Below are 14,113 nucleotides of genomic sequence, written 5' to 3'. Positions count from 1 at the left end.
TGCTATGCATCGAAGTACAAAAGTAACCGGAATGCCCTTGTATTTCTCTCACATTTATGGAAAAATATCGAAACTGGTGTCATCCTGGAAATTAATTTCAAGTGAATGTCTTGCAAACTCACTGGCTACAATTTGCAAACTGAAATATGTGCTGTGATGTTATAAGTGAATTAATAAATTTATGACAATCAGTTTAATGTTTCCATTTCTTGTGCTAGTAATGTCCACCTCTGAATAATCCAGCTCAAGAACAAGAATTATGCTACCTGGCAGACAACTTAAATATCTGTAAAACTGAAAAAGGATCACTGTACAATCCTTATTTGTTGGTTGAATGGTGTGTGCCAATTTCAGTAAACCTTACATACTTTTGAAACATGGCAATCACAATAAGTGATGCCTATGGGAGCAGTTTATTATGCCGCATTGCTGTTGCATGATCCAGTTGTGTTTTCTGCCATGATAACGTTGCTGCGCAGGTAATTCCATATCAAGCGACTTATTCATATTGACTGCTTCAGATTTTCATATGAAACAAAGACAGCTATTAGTGATGTGCTGGAATACAGCAAAGTTACTCCTTGTGCGAGTTCCATTTCAATTTTATTCGCTGCCACAAAAAATAACGAAAGAATTCAGAAGATATGGTTTTATGCAAACATGAAAGGCACATCAATGCCATTACTGGAGATGTTTTGTTGCATATTAAATTTAAGCCGACTTATACCTAATAATTTTACTCATGTATTTTAGATAGCAATAAACCATTTTTACAAAGTTATGTAAAATGCCGTTCTTACTGAACTCTGGAAATGGCACAGATGCACTTGCAGGTATGCAATTCCATGCCGAATCGACAAGCATTTTTTTCACACCGCACATAAATCTGAAACATTGCCATATGTTTACTAGAGTTCAAAGCTTGTTACCCACTTTTATTTATTTCTGCCAGATATTTTGTAGCATTTTAGGTGACAGTTTAGTTTTCCTGTTCAGCTGAGCTAGAGGCATCAAATGTCCTCTAGCTTTTCATTTTTTTTTCAAATGCTTCAAATACTTTTTTTTCAAATGCACATTGTATTGATCGAGGCCTTCAAATGGTGTGCGTGGAAATATGGTGAAGTGATGCAACTGCCAAAATAGCCAATTTTTCAAATATTTGCATACTTCAATTGCTTTTGGCACCGGCAAAAATGAGTCAAATTGCAATCCGTTAGTTTTTTTTTCGTAAGAAAAAATTCACAGGACAGAAATTAAATACAGAATGGTAGCCCAAGTGACATAGTATAGCAGAAAAATATATGAAGCTCTGAAGGTTCAGCTGATCGCCTGTAAAAAAAAAATTCTAATCTTTTGCAAGAAGCTTCATGTTCAAGGAAAAAACAGCCTTCGTAGTTGGCGAAAAAATGTGATACATTATTGGATAGCTCTACATGTCTGCTATGCATGTGTGAAGTTAAAAAAGTCATTTTTAAAAGCGAGAAATTCCTTTTTGAAATTTTGTCAGCACCGACTTTTCTCTGATGTGCGCACAGCTTGCTGGCCGGGAATGCAGACGACAAAGCTGGCTTCGTATGCACAGATGACAGATAAGCGGTGTTAGGGTCTGCATTTTATTGCTAAGGGACACATGCTCTAATGCAACGAGGTTTGTGTTTGGTGTGGGCCAGGTAAACCATACAGCCATTGCACATAAAATATCAATACGAGGTCTGTTAGAAGAGTATCCGACCTTTGGCTGAAGAAAAAAAACTGGCATAACTGAAGTGTTGGAAACCTAATCACCCTCAAAGTAGTCTCCTTGGGAATCCAGCCACTTCTCCCAGCGGTGCTGCCGTTGTTAGAAGCATTCCGAGAAGGCTTCTTTCCAAATGGACTTTAGCTCAGCTGTCGTTGCAGCCATAATGTCTTCTCTTGTCTGAAATCATGCTTGTTTCAATGGCCCCTTGATTTTGGGAAACGGCCAGAAGCTGCAGGCCGCCATATCAGGAGAGCAAGGAGCCTGTCGAACTACAGGAGTCTGGTTTTTCGCCAAAAAAGTCTGAATCAAGTGCGAGAAAAACATTGTCTTGAAGGATGTGCCGATTTCCTGTTGACAACTTCGGTATCTTGCTCCATACAGCATCACATAGGCCATGGAGGACATCCCTGTAGTAGTCTTTAGTGATTGTTTGACCCTGTGGTGTGTATCCGTGGTGTACCACACTGCGGGAGTCAAAGAAAGCAGTCAGCAACACTTTCACGTTGCTGCACACTTAGCAGTCTTTGGTTGGTGACGTGGAATGCTTCCACTGTAACGACTGGGATTTGGTTTCCAGGTCGTAAACATACAACCAAGACTTGTCACAAGTGATTATGGTGTTCATGAAGTTGGGGTCACTGTTTGTGGAATCCAGCATGTCTGCGAGACTTCGACACAAAGTTGCTTTTGCTCCACCATGAGCAGCTTGTGAACGAATTTTGGCGCAACTCTCTTCATGGCCAAATCTTCGGTGATAATGGAATGTGGATAAAATGTGCTGATGCCCACCTCTTCCGCAATTTCTTGGATAGTTACACGACGGTCCCGCATCACCACGGGGTTCACTTCGGCAATGACCTGGTCATTTCGGCATGTTGATGGCCGACTGGAGCGTGGCTCGCTCTCCACCGATGTGTGGCCTTCTTTAAACTGGTTGTACCACTCCATAATCTGTGTGCTGCTCATAGCACAGTCACCGAAAGCACTCTGAATCTTCCAGATGGTTTCCACTTGGCTGTCGCCCAGTTTCTGTCAAAATTTTGATGCAGTAGCACTGCTCCAGTCGCTCTGCCATTTTGCTTGCGATAAAAAACCGACGAGAGCACCGTACTACCTCATTCAAACGCTGCGTCCCAGCAATTCACGCTATTGGCAGGTGGGAAAAAATTCATGCATGCGCACAAAGGTTCAAGGGTGGCTGATGAAAACGCGCTTGTTTCATATTCATCAGGTGTTCGCAAAAAAAGGTCGAATACTTTTCTAACAGACCTCGTACGTAATAAATATGTGAGGGAATCCTGCAGTGCTAAAAGATATGTTTCATGCAGTTTAGAAAAAGAAATATCAGCTATTATGTAGACAGTAAATCTATAAAGAGCACTGATATTGTTCATACAAAGCATCCTAAAGGGCATGTCGCATTGCAATGCAACATAGAGGGAGCAGGACACTTTGTGCCCTGCTCCCTGAAGCCCAATGATGATGCAAGTAGAAAACACCTTCATAATTAAGACTGAAAACCTACATGAGTATGAACAAATTCTTGTGGTGTTGTTTGCTACCACTGTTTCAGAGCTGGAACATGCTCATCTATAAAAGCCATATGTGCCATGTTCAGTCTGATGTGGTCAGACACCGTTGGCGACCACTTTTTGCGTTCATGTTAAAAAAATACGAGCTGAGACTGCAGCAGCAGCGCTTGACGTCACCTGCCTTCGTAATGATAAAAAAGGCAAGTCAGTTTGTTGAGTAGTTCTTGTGGCTAATATATTAACAACCTTTCCTTGCTAGATGACATGGCTTCATATATTTATGCTATATTTATGCTGTATGTGTGATCCACAAAGGAACATTATAAAAAATACCTTATCGCACTTAAAGAATAATCACTTTTTGTTTCATGTCACATGCATAGCAGACATGTACGGCTGTGTAATGATGGGTGACATACTTTTGTGCCAACCACCAAAGCTAATTTTTTACCTTCAACACGAAGCTTGCAAAAAATTTCAACGTTAGTTTTTTTAGCTGATAAACTGAACCTCCAAGGCTTGAAATATTTCGCTGCTATCCCAAGTCAAGCAGTCTGATTTTATATTCATTTTGTGCCTTCTGTATTTCCCTACGTTAGAAGAAAATTCAAACTGCAAATTTTGGCAGTCACACCACTTCAGTCTCTTGACATGAACACCACCTGAATATCTGGATCATACAATTTCCCTTTCAGAAGAAACGTGTATCAGTGGCTTCTAGCTTAGCTGGGCAAGAACAATAATTTTTGCCAAAATTCAAAAAAATTTTTGTGAAGGAAAATAAATGGGGAGCAAGAGTTCGGAGCTTCAACTATATCTGTGATGGCCAAAAAAACGCTGGTTGGTTGCCCTGGAATTACTTAAGAGTATGTATGAAAGCAAATTTTCTCAAAAATTTTCTCGTTGTACCTACTCAAAATCAAGCAAACTTGAAATGGTTTGCCATAATGGAACAGTTCTTGAGAAAATTGTTGGGTGGTTTGGCATGAAATGACTTAAGCTACTTAAAAAATATATTAATAAGGAAACACTATCCTTACTGGAACCATATCAAAAACTAACATAAAAATGTAGTGAACTATAACAAAGCACAGCACTTGTATTCTGGATTGAGCAATCCAATGTGGGCTTCTCAGGAGACTAGCATAATTAACATAAATAAAATTAACATAAAAATGTCAAGGCATAGGAAGGCACAACATTTGTATGCTCATTTGAGAAATCCAAATTGGGCCCTTCAGGAGACTAACATAAAACATAAAAATGTCGAGAGTTACAAAAGCACAACACTTGTGTTTTGGTTTGAGCTGTCCAACTTGGGCTCTTCAGAGGTGAAGGGGCAGGGGCAGTTGCTTCAGGGGCAGGGTCCCATGCGAGAAGCGAGGCCAGAGTTCTTTACATAGGGCATGTTGGTACCAGGAAATTTGCGACACGTGAAGCCTGCAAAAACAAGCCAGAATAAGTTTTAAAAAGCAACTTCCACATGCAAAAGAATGGCATGCAATATGCCCTTGTTACAATGAAATTGATTTATGTATTTGTGTTGCTTTATTCCAATTTTCCATCGGTACAGCTTTACAGCATGACCATTTAAATTTATTTAGTGTGGCACAGGACTCCACTAAGTGTCAAATGCAGGAAAGGGCAAAGAGGAACAAAACACTGTAGCAATATAACTTTATGAATATCTTCAATGTCAAAGATGTGAACTTTGCTTGCTGATAAACAAAATGGTGAAAAAAATTCATGTCGTCCATAAATGAACCTGAACTGACAACTAAAATTATTTCTTGTAAGTTTCATAATTAAAATGTGCAGCACTTCACTGTACTTTTCCATGCTCCAAATACAATAGTGTCATGTCACTATAATTGAGTGTAGCTTCATTTGATGTTAGGTTTCCTGAGTTCACATGCAATCGGAACGTACTTCTCGCCTTACAATGACTTAGGACTTTCCACATTAAAGAAGACACTGCTTACAGCGAAGTATGTTTTCTTCCTCAACGACTGAATTACTGTTATAATGAGGATTCCGTGTAGTTGTGCGCCAAACTGCTTAGCATGACACATGCAGAATGTGACAGATACGAAGAAATGCTGTCTTTTAAGAGCCATATGCCATAGGACTGACTTCTTTAACCCTTTTAGGGTTCACTGCCATACATCTGTCACTATGATGGAACGTTCTGAAAAAATTTGCCTTTTCAGAACAAAGTGTTGCCTAGACTCCCACTGGAGGTGCTGCAACCTTCTGAGACTTCTAGAAAATATTCTTATAGTGCTGTCGCTCCTTGGGTTTCTCCCAAACTGATTTTTCACTTAGCTCCTTGGTGTCTGTCATTGCACTAATTTGGGAGTGCTGCCACAAGTTTCCGTAAGTTTCATTACAGAAAAAATTATGCTGCTTTATCCTGCATAAAACAATAAAACATGTAAAACTGCAAATACTGAAATGGTATTGCCACTTTATTGTTATTTTAAAAAATTATTTACCAGTTTATCTTCTCGGAAAGTCGCCCTGAAGAACTGAAATCTGCAATAACAATATTAAGGATGCGCGAAAAGTGATTTTTGAGACTGAACCGAATAATGCCAGAAGCAAATCAAATATTGGATAGCTTCTGAATAATGAACAGCTGATATCACAATTAATGTAAGATGAGGTTCACATACTAGTATTCTTAAAGTTAGCAAGTTTCTGTCATTGTTATGTTATGAAGAGCTGTTTATTAAAGGCACAAATGGAGCAGCAAAAAGTTTCTTCACATGCACAGGACTCTTCAGTAAGCATGAATGATTGCTGTGCAGCCTCTAAAGTGCAGCTACTTTAGTAACGTAGCCTGGTCTGCTATTCTTACAAGTTCTTACGTTTTACGTCTATACTATGTTATTGGAGGTGAAAATTTACCGTACTTTGGCTCAAATCTCATGTTTTATTGGTGTTTCGAAATATTAGAATAATACTCACATTTACAAATAGTGACCATTCAAAGACTAAATTGAATAGCACACTATTCAAGTCAAAAGTTTTGAGTATGTGCACACTACAAAAGATATATAACTTCTAAATTAGAGGCATATTTCTCCCCAAAATGTGATCCTCAACGGGCTAAACAAGAGCGACAGAAAAGCCCATTCATCTTTTTGATAAATTTAAGCCCATAATCTACTTGGCAATGGTTCATAACCATGTTAACAGGTAGGTGAAGTAAGGAAGCAGGAAACAATTCTAACAATTTCAGAATGGGAGTAGTGGACATGTCCGATGGTCTGTAAGAAGCTTTATACATAAGGCCCCAAGAGCCTATTCTCCATTCATTGAAGTATATGGGGAAAAGCCACATAAATATTTTTTTCTTATCTTAGAATACAAAGTGATACAGTGCATGTTAATAAATACGAGTCATAGGTTAGGTGCTTAGAATAAGTAAGCATCCACTAAACATAGTACTGTTGACTGTGAAGCTGGCAACTCGGTCCCTGTTGTTTCTTTGATTGAAACTACCAAAAGAAAATTGCCACAACCCTCAGGTTCCCTCCGCTGAAAGGTTGCTGTCTCGGATCACATGGACCTGCTTCAAGATAGGAGCAACTTTGATTTGATGTGGTCTGTTAAAATTGGTGAAACTACTGTTTCACATCTCAGAACCTGGAGAGCTGTTTTGATTTCTGCAATTTGGTGAACGTGCTCCTGCTCGAGCTGAGCAGTAACCACACTTGAGCATAGCTTCTCCGCAATTCGTGTATTAACACTTTCAGGCTACTTAACCATGTCCTCCATGCCAACAGATTTGGAGCGTGCTTCACAGACAACTATTCCTTGCAATGACAGCCAAGTAGCACTGCTAATGCACAAATACAGCTCATTTTATTTGGTGGAGATGCTAAAAACTTTCGGCAGTGAAGGCAGCTTTTAAATTTTAGAAGCATTTGAGTATGGCGGTATTAGGCTTTTAAGATCATATGAACAGTCATTCCAAGTGGCAGGCTATTGTAGCACACAACTGCACACACAGGCTACATGAAAGTCGTTTGTTATGCCAATGGCAAGTTCATAAATTTAGAAAAGAAATGTGAATGTAAAAATGCAACCGGAAAGGGTATATGGTACTTGCCTATAACAGCACTGACCCTGATGGGGTCAAGAGCCTCTGTTGCCCCTTGGTGTTATTTCCAAAGCCCAAATGGCCCATGAGCTCCTCCTCTGTGAACACATGGTGAAGCAAGGCCCTTGCAAACTTTCCTGGTCCACCATGGCAGGCCATGGTAAGCTGGGCCAGGATAACCTTCTCAATATGCACTCTTACAGCGTATGTGAACCTGCATGTTTAAGTAAATGTTAGCAAAACAGTTTTAAGCCTTTCAAGTACATTCACACAACAGCCCTACTGCAAATCAATTACAAAAGTACCTGTTGCAAATCTAAAATGCTAAACTTGACTTCTTACAAGCTTCTGATGCTGTCTGGATGCCCCATGTTTCAGAAAAACAATCCAGCACAATCAAGAAAAATAAACCAACGTATCCAAACATCTAGTACTTGAAAAAGGGGAGCACCAGCGAAACACAAATGACACGCACACAAGGAAACGGCATTAGACATGGACGGACATTGGGACAGACCAGCGTTCGTCCCTGTCTAACGCCTTTTCCATGTGTGCGCGTCCTTTGTTTTGCTGGTACCCCCCTTTTTCAAGTTCGTCATGCACCAACTGGCCCAAGAGCTTGCGCTAATGCACATCTAGTACTATTTATTGTGATTACCATTCTTGGGATACTTCATATTTTCAGGTGTTTGTCTCGATTGTCCCATCCATTTGTGTGAATATGTAGCCATGGTCTAATGGGGAGATTGGGCTGCTATGTTGAGGGAAGAGTTCAATACCAACCGTTGGAACAGCTTGGGTGACTGGGTATGTGACCCTGGGCATATGCCACTTTTCAATGAATCTCTTTCACGCTATCTTGAGCAGATGCTGCTGCTTGTGTTGGCAAGCAGCATTAGGAGCTCGAAGTGGGACATGATTGTCGATCATTACTAAGATTACCACTACACATCACGTTCGCTTGCTGTGCTCCAGAAGTAATGCGAGATTCCACTCCACTGTATGAAATGTACATAAGCCGCAAGGACAGTAAATTAAATTAATTAAATTAAACCTCAATTAAATTAATCTACTCGCAAAGCACAGGCTGCACAAGATCACGGAGTGAACTCAGAAGTTTGTGGACAGTCAGTTGATGTCCATGTCAAGGACCTCTAGGGAGACTCGGTCATTTCCTCGATGTGCATCATCGTGCCGTCACACATTGTATTACAATTCTGTCTCGTACCACTAATAGTCATCACGTATCACAGAATTCAAAATATAAATAGACACTTATATCTACTGTTTATTTAATCTTTACGGAAAATACTTTGAGCATGAGTTTTTGCAGAGATCATGAATTCTACCGCTTAAAGGAGCACTAAAGTAAAATTAAATTAATTAAATTTTGGCGTTTTAAGAGCCAAAACGACAATCTGATGTTTAAGCTTGTTTCACATGCAAGCGATTCAGCGAATAGAGCGAACAGCGACGCGGCGCTGCAAAGCTTATCGCAAAGTTTCGTTTCATATGCATTGCCGCCGCGCATTTTCCGCTGCTGCGAATAGCAATGTTGCTGGCATAAAACACAGGACTTTCAGCCAGTTTCGGTAGTTTGCGACTACCAACATAAACATAGCTTTGTCTCTGCCTCTCAAATTTTTATTTTATAAATACATATCCTGCGCTTAGCAATTTAACAATTCGTTGAAAAGCTCTCTTGGCATGTTGCCTGTACCACGTGTACCAAGTAAATAAACATCATCCTATGCGCAGGCTTTCCAGCACTAATCCTCCGCTGGTCACGTGTCGAGGTGGGTCGTTCGGAAGCAGTGCTGCCGCTCTGCCGCTGCGATGAAATTCCAACTTGCCCGAACTTTGCCGCTCCCACCGTTGAAACTGATTTCTGCGGCGCGGCGGCAGGATTTGCAAGCATTTTCGCTTGCATGTGAAACAGGCTTTAAGCACGCCATAGTGGGGAACTCTGGATTAATTTTTACCAAATCAGGCTGCAAGGTACATGGGCAGTTTTGTATTTCACTTCCATCAAAATGCGGTTGTTTGATCATGTGACCTCGTGCTTAGCGGCGCTGTGCCAACACCCCTAAGCAACTATGGCAAGAAAGCACTAAAGAGAAAAATTATTTTAGATGTATCTGTAAATGACCTTCCTACAATTCAAGAGATTCACTCGTACCATGACAAGAGGGTGAGTAAATTGTAAAAGCAGCAAGAGGAAAGATTGGTGGCAGTGCTGCCTTGAAGTTACCACACCCGCTTGCTGTGACGTCATGGATTTTGATGTCTGTTCAGGTGCAGCAATTTTTTTTTACAAATAAAGATGTTCTTCATTGTATTCCAAAAACTTAAAATAAGAACCGTCAGGAACTTTTACTGAAACAATACAACCCAAGTTTGTAAAAATACTTGAAATCCACGATGTGACAATGAGATGTCAGCATGAAGATTTTGGGGCGATACTCAGAAAATTGAACGCTGAGCTTTATTTTCTCTAATAATCAAGCAATTACCAAGAAATTTACAGAAGTAGATATTTAAAACGATGCTTTATTTTAAATTCATTTAAGGTGTCATTAGTGTCCCCTTAATACAAAACAAGGAATGCACTTAGCTGCATAATAGGTTAACATGCATCACTGGTTCTCATTAAGGTAGGATTATCAGTATAGCAATGGGCATGCACTGGCTACTCCAGAGGGGAGCCCTGCCACTTCCCCTCAACCTCCCAATTTCCATTTTTTTTTTTATGAGCAGTGATGCAATTTCTGTATCCTAACGAGGCATAATGCCAAGGAGATTCATGCCATGCTGGCTACAGTATGTGGTGACCGGCACTTCACACCGTCCAGCTCGGCATCAATCTTTCTGGAATTTGGCCCTTGAAATGCAGAAAGCTTTGATCACTGCTCGTTCTTCAGCCAACTTTCTCAAAGGGTGCTGCTGCTCTGGTTTGATACCTCTAGCAGTGCACTGCTGCATGACATAGGTAAAACTAGGAAGATGTGCACTCACGTAGACCACTAATGTCCACACTGTTTCTGAACACCCCTCCCATATCAGGCATATACCCTGAAGAAGGCACATTCTATCTTTAATATGTTCACAAGTGACACTGAAATTCACTCCCAGTCCCGGTGCAGTTGCAGTCTTTCAGCTGAGTGCTTAAAGGCACCATGTCTCCTAATGAAGGCACTCTGCACCAATTGATCACTGGAGCAAATGCCTTGCAGTTGCATCAGCAATGTTGTTTTTTCTGCTTCCTGCAATACATTTTCACGGCATCACTGTATTTGATCATGGTGACGTTACAGAATGGATGGCCAAAGAATTCACCTTTAGCATTCCAGCTTGGGTGTCTCTCAGCTCATTTTGAATCTGAAAAAAGATGTCAGTATTAAAATGTGAAGCCACAATGCAGCAAAATCAACAATCAAAAGAGCTACATGGACCATTAGGCTGACATAAATAGACGGATACAAATGACTAGTCATTGAATACACTAAAGTGTGGCCGCTCTTGCCAATGGCAGTGTGAGCTTGTCAAATAATTTATTTCACATTCCTCTATTATTTTAAAAATTATTTCCATGCATCTACTGAACTGTTATGGCCACATATTAAAGGATGCTCCTTCATATAAAACCACAGTGTTGCATTCTTTTACTCCCCGTCTACCTGATGCTACTGAAGTTTTGCTTACTCTCAAAGAAAGAATTTCACAGAACTGCTCTTTCGACAATGCATTATTCCAAGCTTGTCGCAAAGCGTTGTCATTTAGTTCACAACTATGCGCTCCCCTTTCAATCTGTTCACTATTTAGTGCTCGGATTCAAAGCAAAAATAGCTTTTCGACATAACTAGCTACTTCTATGGTCACAAGAAACAATGCTAATTATTGATGTTTATGTTGCCGATAACGTATACATGCCGCCTCGAAACCCAGTGGGACGACAAGGCAGATATGCCAGGCATCTCGTTCCTTTACTGATTTAAAAATTTTGTTAATTCAATCACTTACTGAAGTGCGAAAAGCTGCAATTTCACGAAATTACGTTATTTTGAATGTTGTAGGACCTGGAGTGACATGAAATCTGCCTTTCCGTGAATGCTAAGAGCGCCTACGCGAAGCCGTTTGGGGCGAAGCACTCGATGGCGTCGAACGAAGATGAAAAAAGAAAGCTGAATGCGCGCGAACTGGTGGAAAACAAAACACACGCGGTTAGCAAGGCGTATAACTCGATGATTTCGCAGCACTCTGTGGCATCCCCCTCTATTGTATCTCACGTATCGCATAGAATCACATGTACACCCTTCAAATTCTTTATTATTATTGCGCGACAGCCTCCTCTGTGTTTTCCGATCGCGCGAACATCGGCCGCACGGCGTGTCAGATAGCAGCCTAGTCACTCGTTCCTGAAGGGAATTCAGCGCAACAGAATACACTTTCGCCGATCCCACCGCCCCACGCCGCTACAAGCTCGCTCCCACGTCTTGTACTAGCGTGGCGCAAACGAAATATCTTCCGATTACAGTACAGATCGGATGGTTTCACGTCGCATTGTTTTGCGCTCATTAATAAGGCTAACTCAATCGGTGCTCGAATACCGTATCAGAAATCATGGCGTACAACATGCCCTGTTTTAGCTGGCACCACATAGCTGCCTTACGTCACCACAAGCGGAGTGTAAAGTTAAACCAGGACAAAGCTCCATGTTATATACCACGAATCTAGTGCGGTACAACCAATTCTGGCAACGGAAGGATAGTGCTAGGAATGAAAACTAGAAAAGAGGCGCACGGAAAACGCGCACAGGCGCTGAAATTCCCACAAGGGGAATTCGAAACACTAACTCACCTTTGATGTCGCTGAGTCGGAGGCGATCATGGCGATCTTCGAGGCAACAAGCCCATAAAAAGCGAGCAACACGCAGGAACATTCCAAAGATGTCACAGCGAAGCACACAAAGAACGCAGAAAACGCAGGAAGTTTTCACACAACCGCCATGCACGATCACGCCGGAATGCTACAAGCCTCAACAGCGCAAACGCGCAATCATACATGTACACTCATACAAATACACGCTTATATTATCATAAATTGTACCATTTGATAACAACGTCTGTGATGTCATGTTATTACAGAAAAATTGTAGCGCTTTGGAAGTGTATAAAAGTTTTTTGCTTCACTTCTTTGATGAACTACTTTCTTTGGCGCAGTAACGCAGTGCACCGGCCGGAGCTAATGGCATGCGCGGGAAAAGGCGCCAAATTCAAACGTCGCAAACGCCGTGCTAATGTTTCCGCGCACAGTTTTCGTCGTTTGTATTTAAAAAAAAAAGTAATGCGTGCCGCAACCATGCAAACTGAACTATTGACCGCAAAAGTACAGAAACGTCGCTGTTTGTGCTTCTTATTTCGACGTCATGGCAAACTGCAGGCGGTCTGTCGTCCCATTCTTTAAACATTTGTGCGTGTGCTTCTGCGCTGTGCGAGTTGTCACCGAGAACGTATAGCAGCGCAGGTTGTGCTTGGTGGCCGAGCAGATTTCCAACACATTCGCCAGCACCCCGTCTAGGTCACAGAGAAGAATTTGGCCTCCATGTGAAATATGAGCACCATGTTGTACATATCCGCCAAGCTTTTCGTTTCGTTCTGTAGCGCGCTAACGGGTAACATCTAAGCTAAATTACTCTGTAAAAACGATGTTCACTCCTTTCTCCGCCGCACCCGCCGTGGTGGCATAGCGGCTGAGGTGTTGCGCTACTAACCCGTGTGCTTGGAATCTAATGCCGGCGGCGGCGGCTGCATTTCGATGGGGCTGAAATGCGAAAACGCCCGCGTACTGTGCGTTTAACCTGCACCAAATTTGGTGCAGGTTAAAGGACCCCAGATGGTCAAAATAAATATGGAGTTTCTTACTACGGTGCGGCTCATAATCAAAGCGTGGTTTTGGCCCGTCAAACCCCAGACTTGAATTTTGTTAACGTTCCCCGCCACCTTGACCATATTTAACATGGAGGCATGCAATGCCGTTTCCTAACACTCAGCCAGGGCACTGGCCCCTTATAATGGACGCCGATAGAAATGCAGGATGCGTCCAATCATCGGTTGTTTATCACTGCTTGTAGCGACGTTTGTCTTCTCAAACTATATATATATATATATATATATATATATATATATATATATATATATATATATATATATATATATATATATATATATATGCAGGGTGTTTCTGCTAACTTTAGGCCGAGTGTAAACTCTATGCCCTCTATGACGACGCGACTAAATGCATGTTGCTCCCTTTGGTATGTAGCGTGTCGCGCTATTTCTATATATTGCTTAATTGGCCAATTAGTCAAGGATAATTAACCAACTTCTGAAGCAAGGAAGTTGCGAAGAAATTCCAATTAGAAAGTTGCAGAGCAGTTGGCAACACGTCCGAATAAACAGTTTCTGTCTTTTTATCTGTTAATTAGTGTTTTCCAGCTTACTGCGGATGCTCGCAAAATACAAAAAGCACCACGTGACATGCCCGCCTGCGAGTCGTGATTGCACGGCTCCTAAGCCTTCTGCGCACAAACGAAAACATACCATTTCACAGGTGTGAACACCCGTCTGCTTATCGCCATCATGAACCGCAGCGAGGGAAGCACGTCGCTGGCGATCAATACCACAGCCAACGCCTTCGTCACTGCCCTGTCGCCTTTTAAGCGGCAACACACCC

General features: G+C 41.5%; 1 long non-coding RNA gene across 1 annotated transcript; it reads right to left on the bottom strand.

Moving 5' to 3' along the window:
• Positions 1-1,048: 1,048 nt before the first annotated feature.
• On the bottom strand, positions 1,049-12,419 carry LOC139049681 (uncharacterized). The gene is made up of 4 exons (XR_011508493.1): positions 12,239-12,419; positions 10,718-10,759; positions 7,391-7,595; positions 1,049-4,713 (listed from the first exon to the last, which is right to left on the bottom strand). It is a non-coding gene; the product is annotated as an uncharacterized lncRNA (long non-coding RNA).
• Between the last annotated feature and the right edge of the window lie 1,694 nt (positions 12,420-14,113).

Source organism: Dermacentor albipictus, chromosome 9, assembly GCF_038994185.2.
Source record: "Dermacentor albipictus isolate Rhodes 1998 colony chromosome 9, USDA_Dalb.pri_finalv2, whole genome shotgun sequence".
Taxonomy (NCBI): Eukaryota; Metazoa; Arthropoda; class Arachnida; order Ixodida; family Ixodidae; genus Dermacentor; species Dermacentor albipictus.
This window is presented reverse-complemented; position numbering and strand designations above follow the sequence as displayed.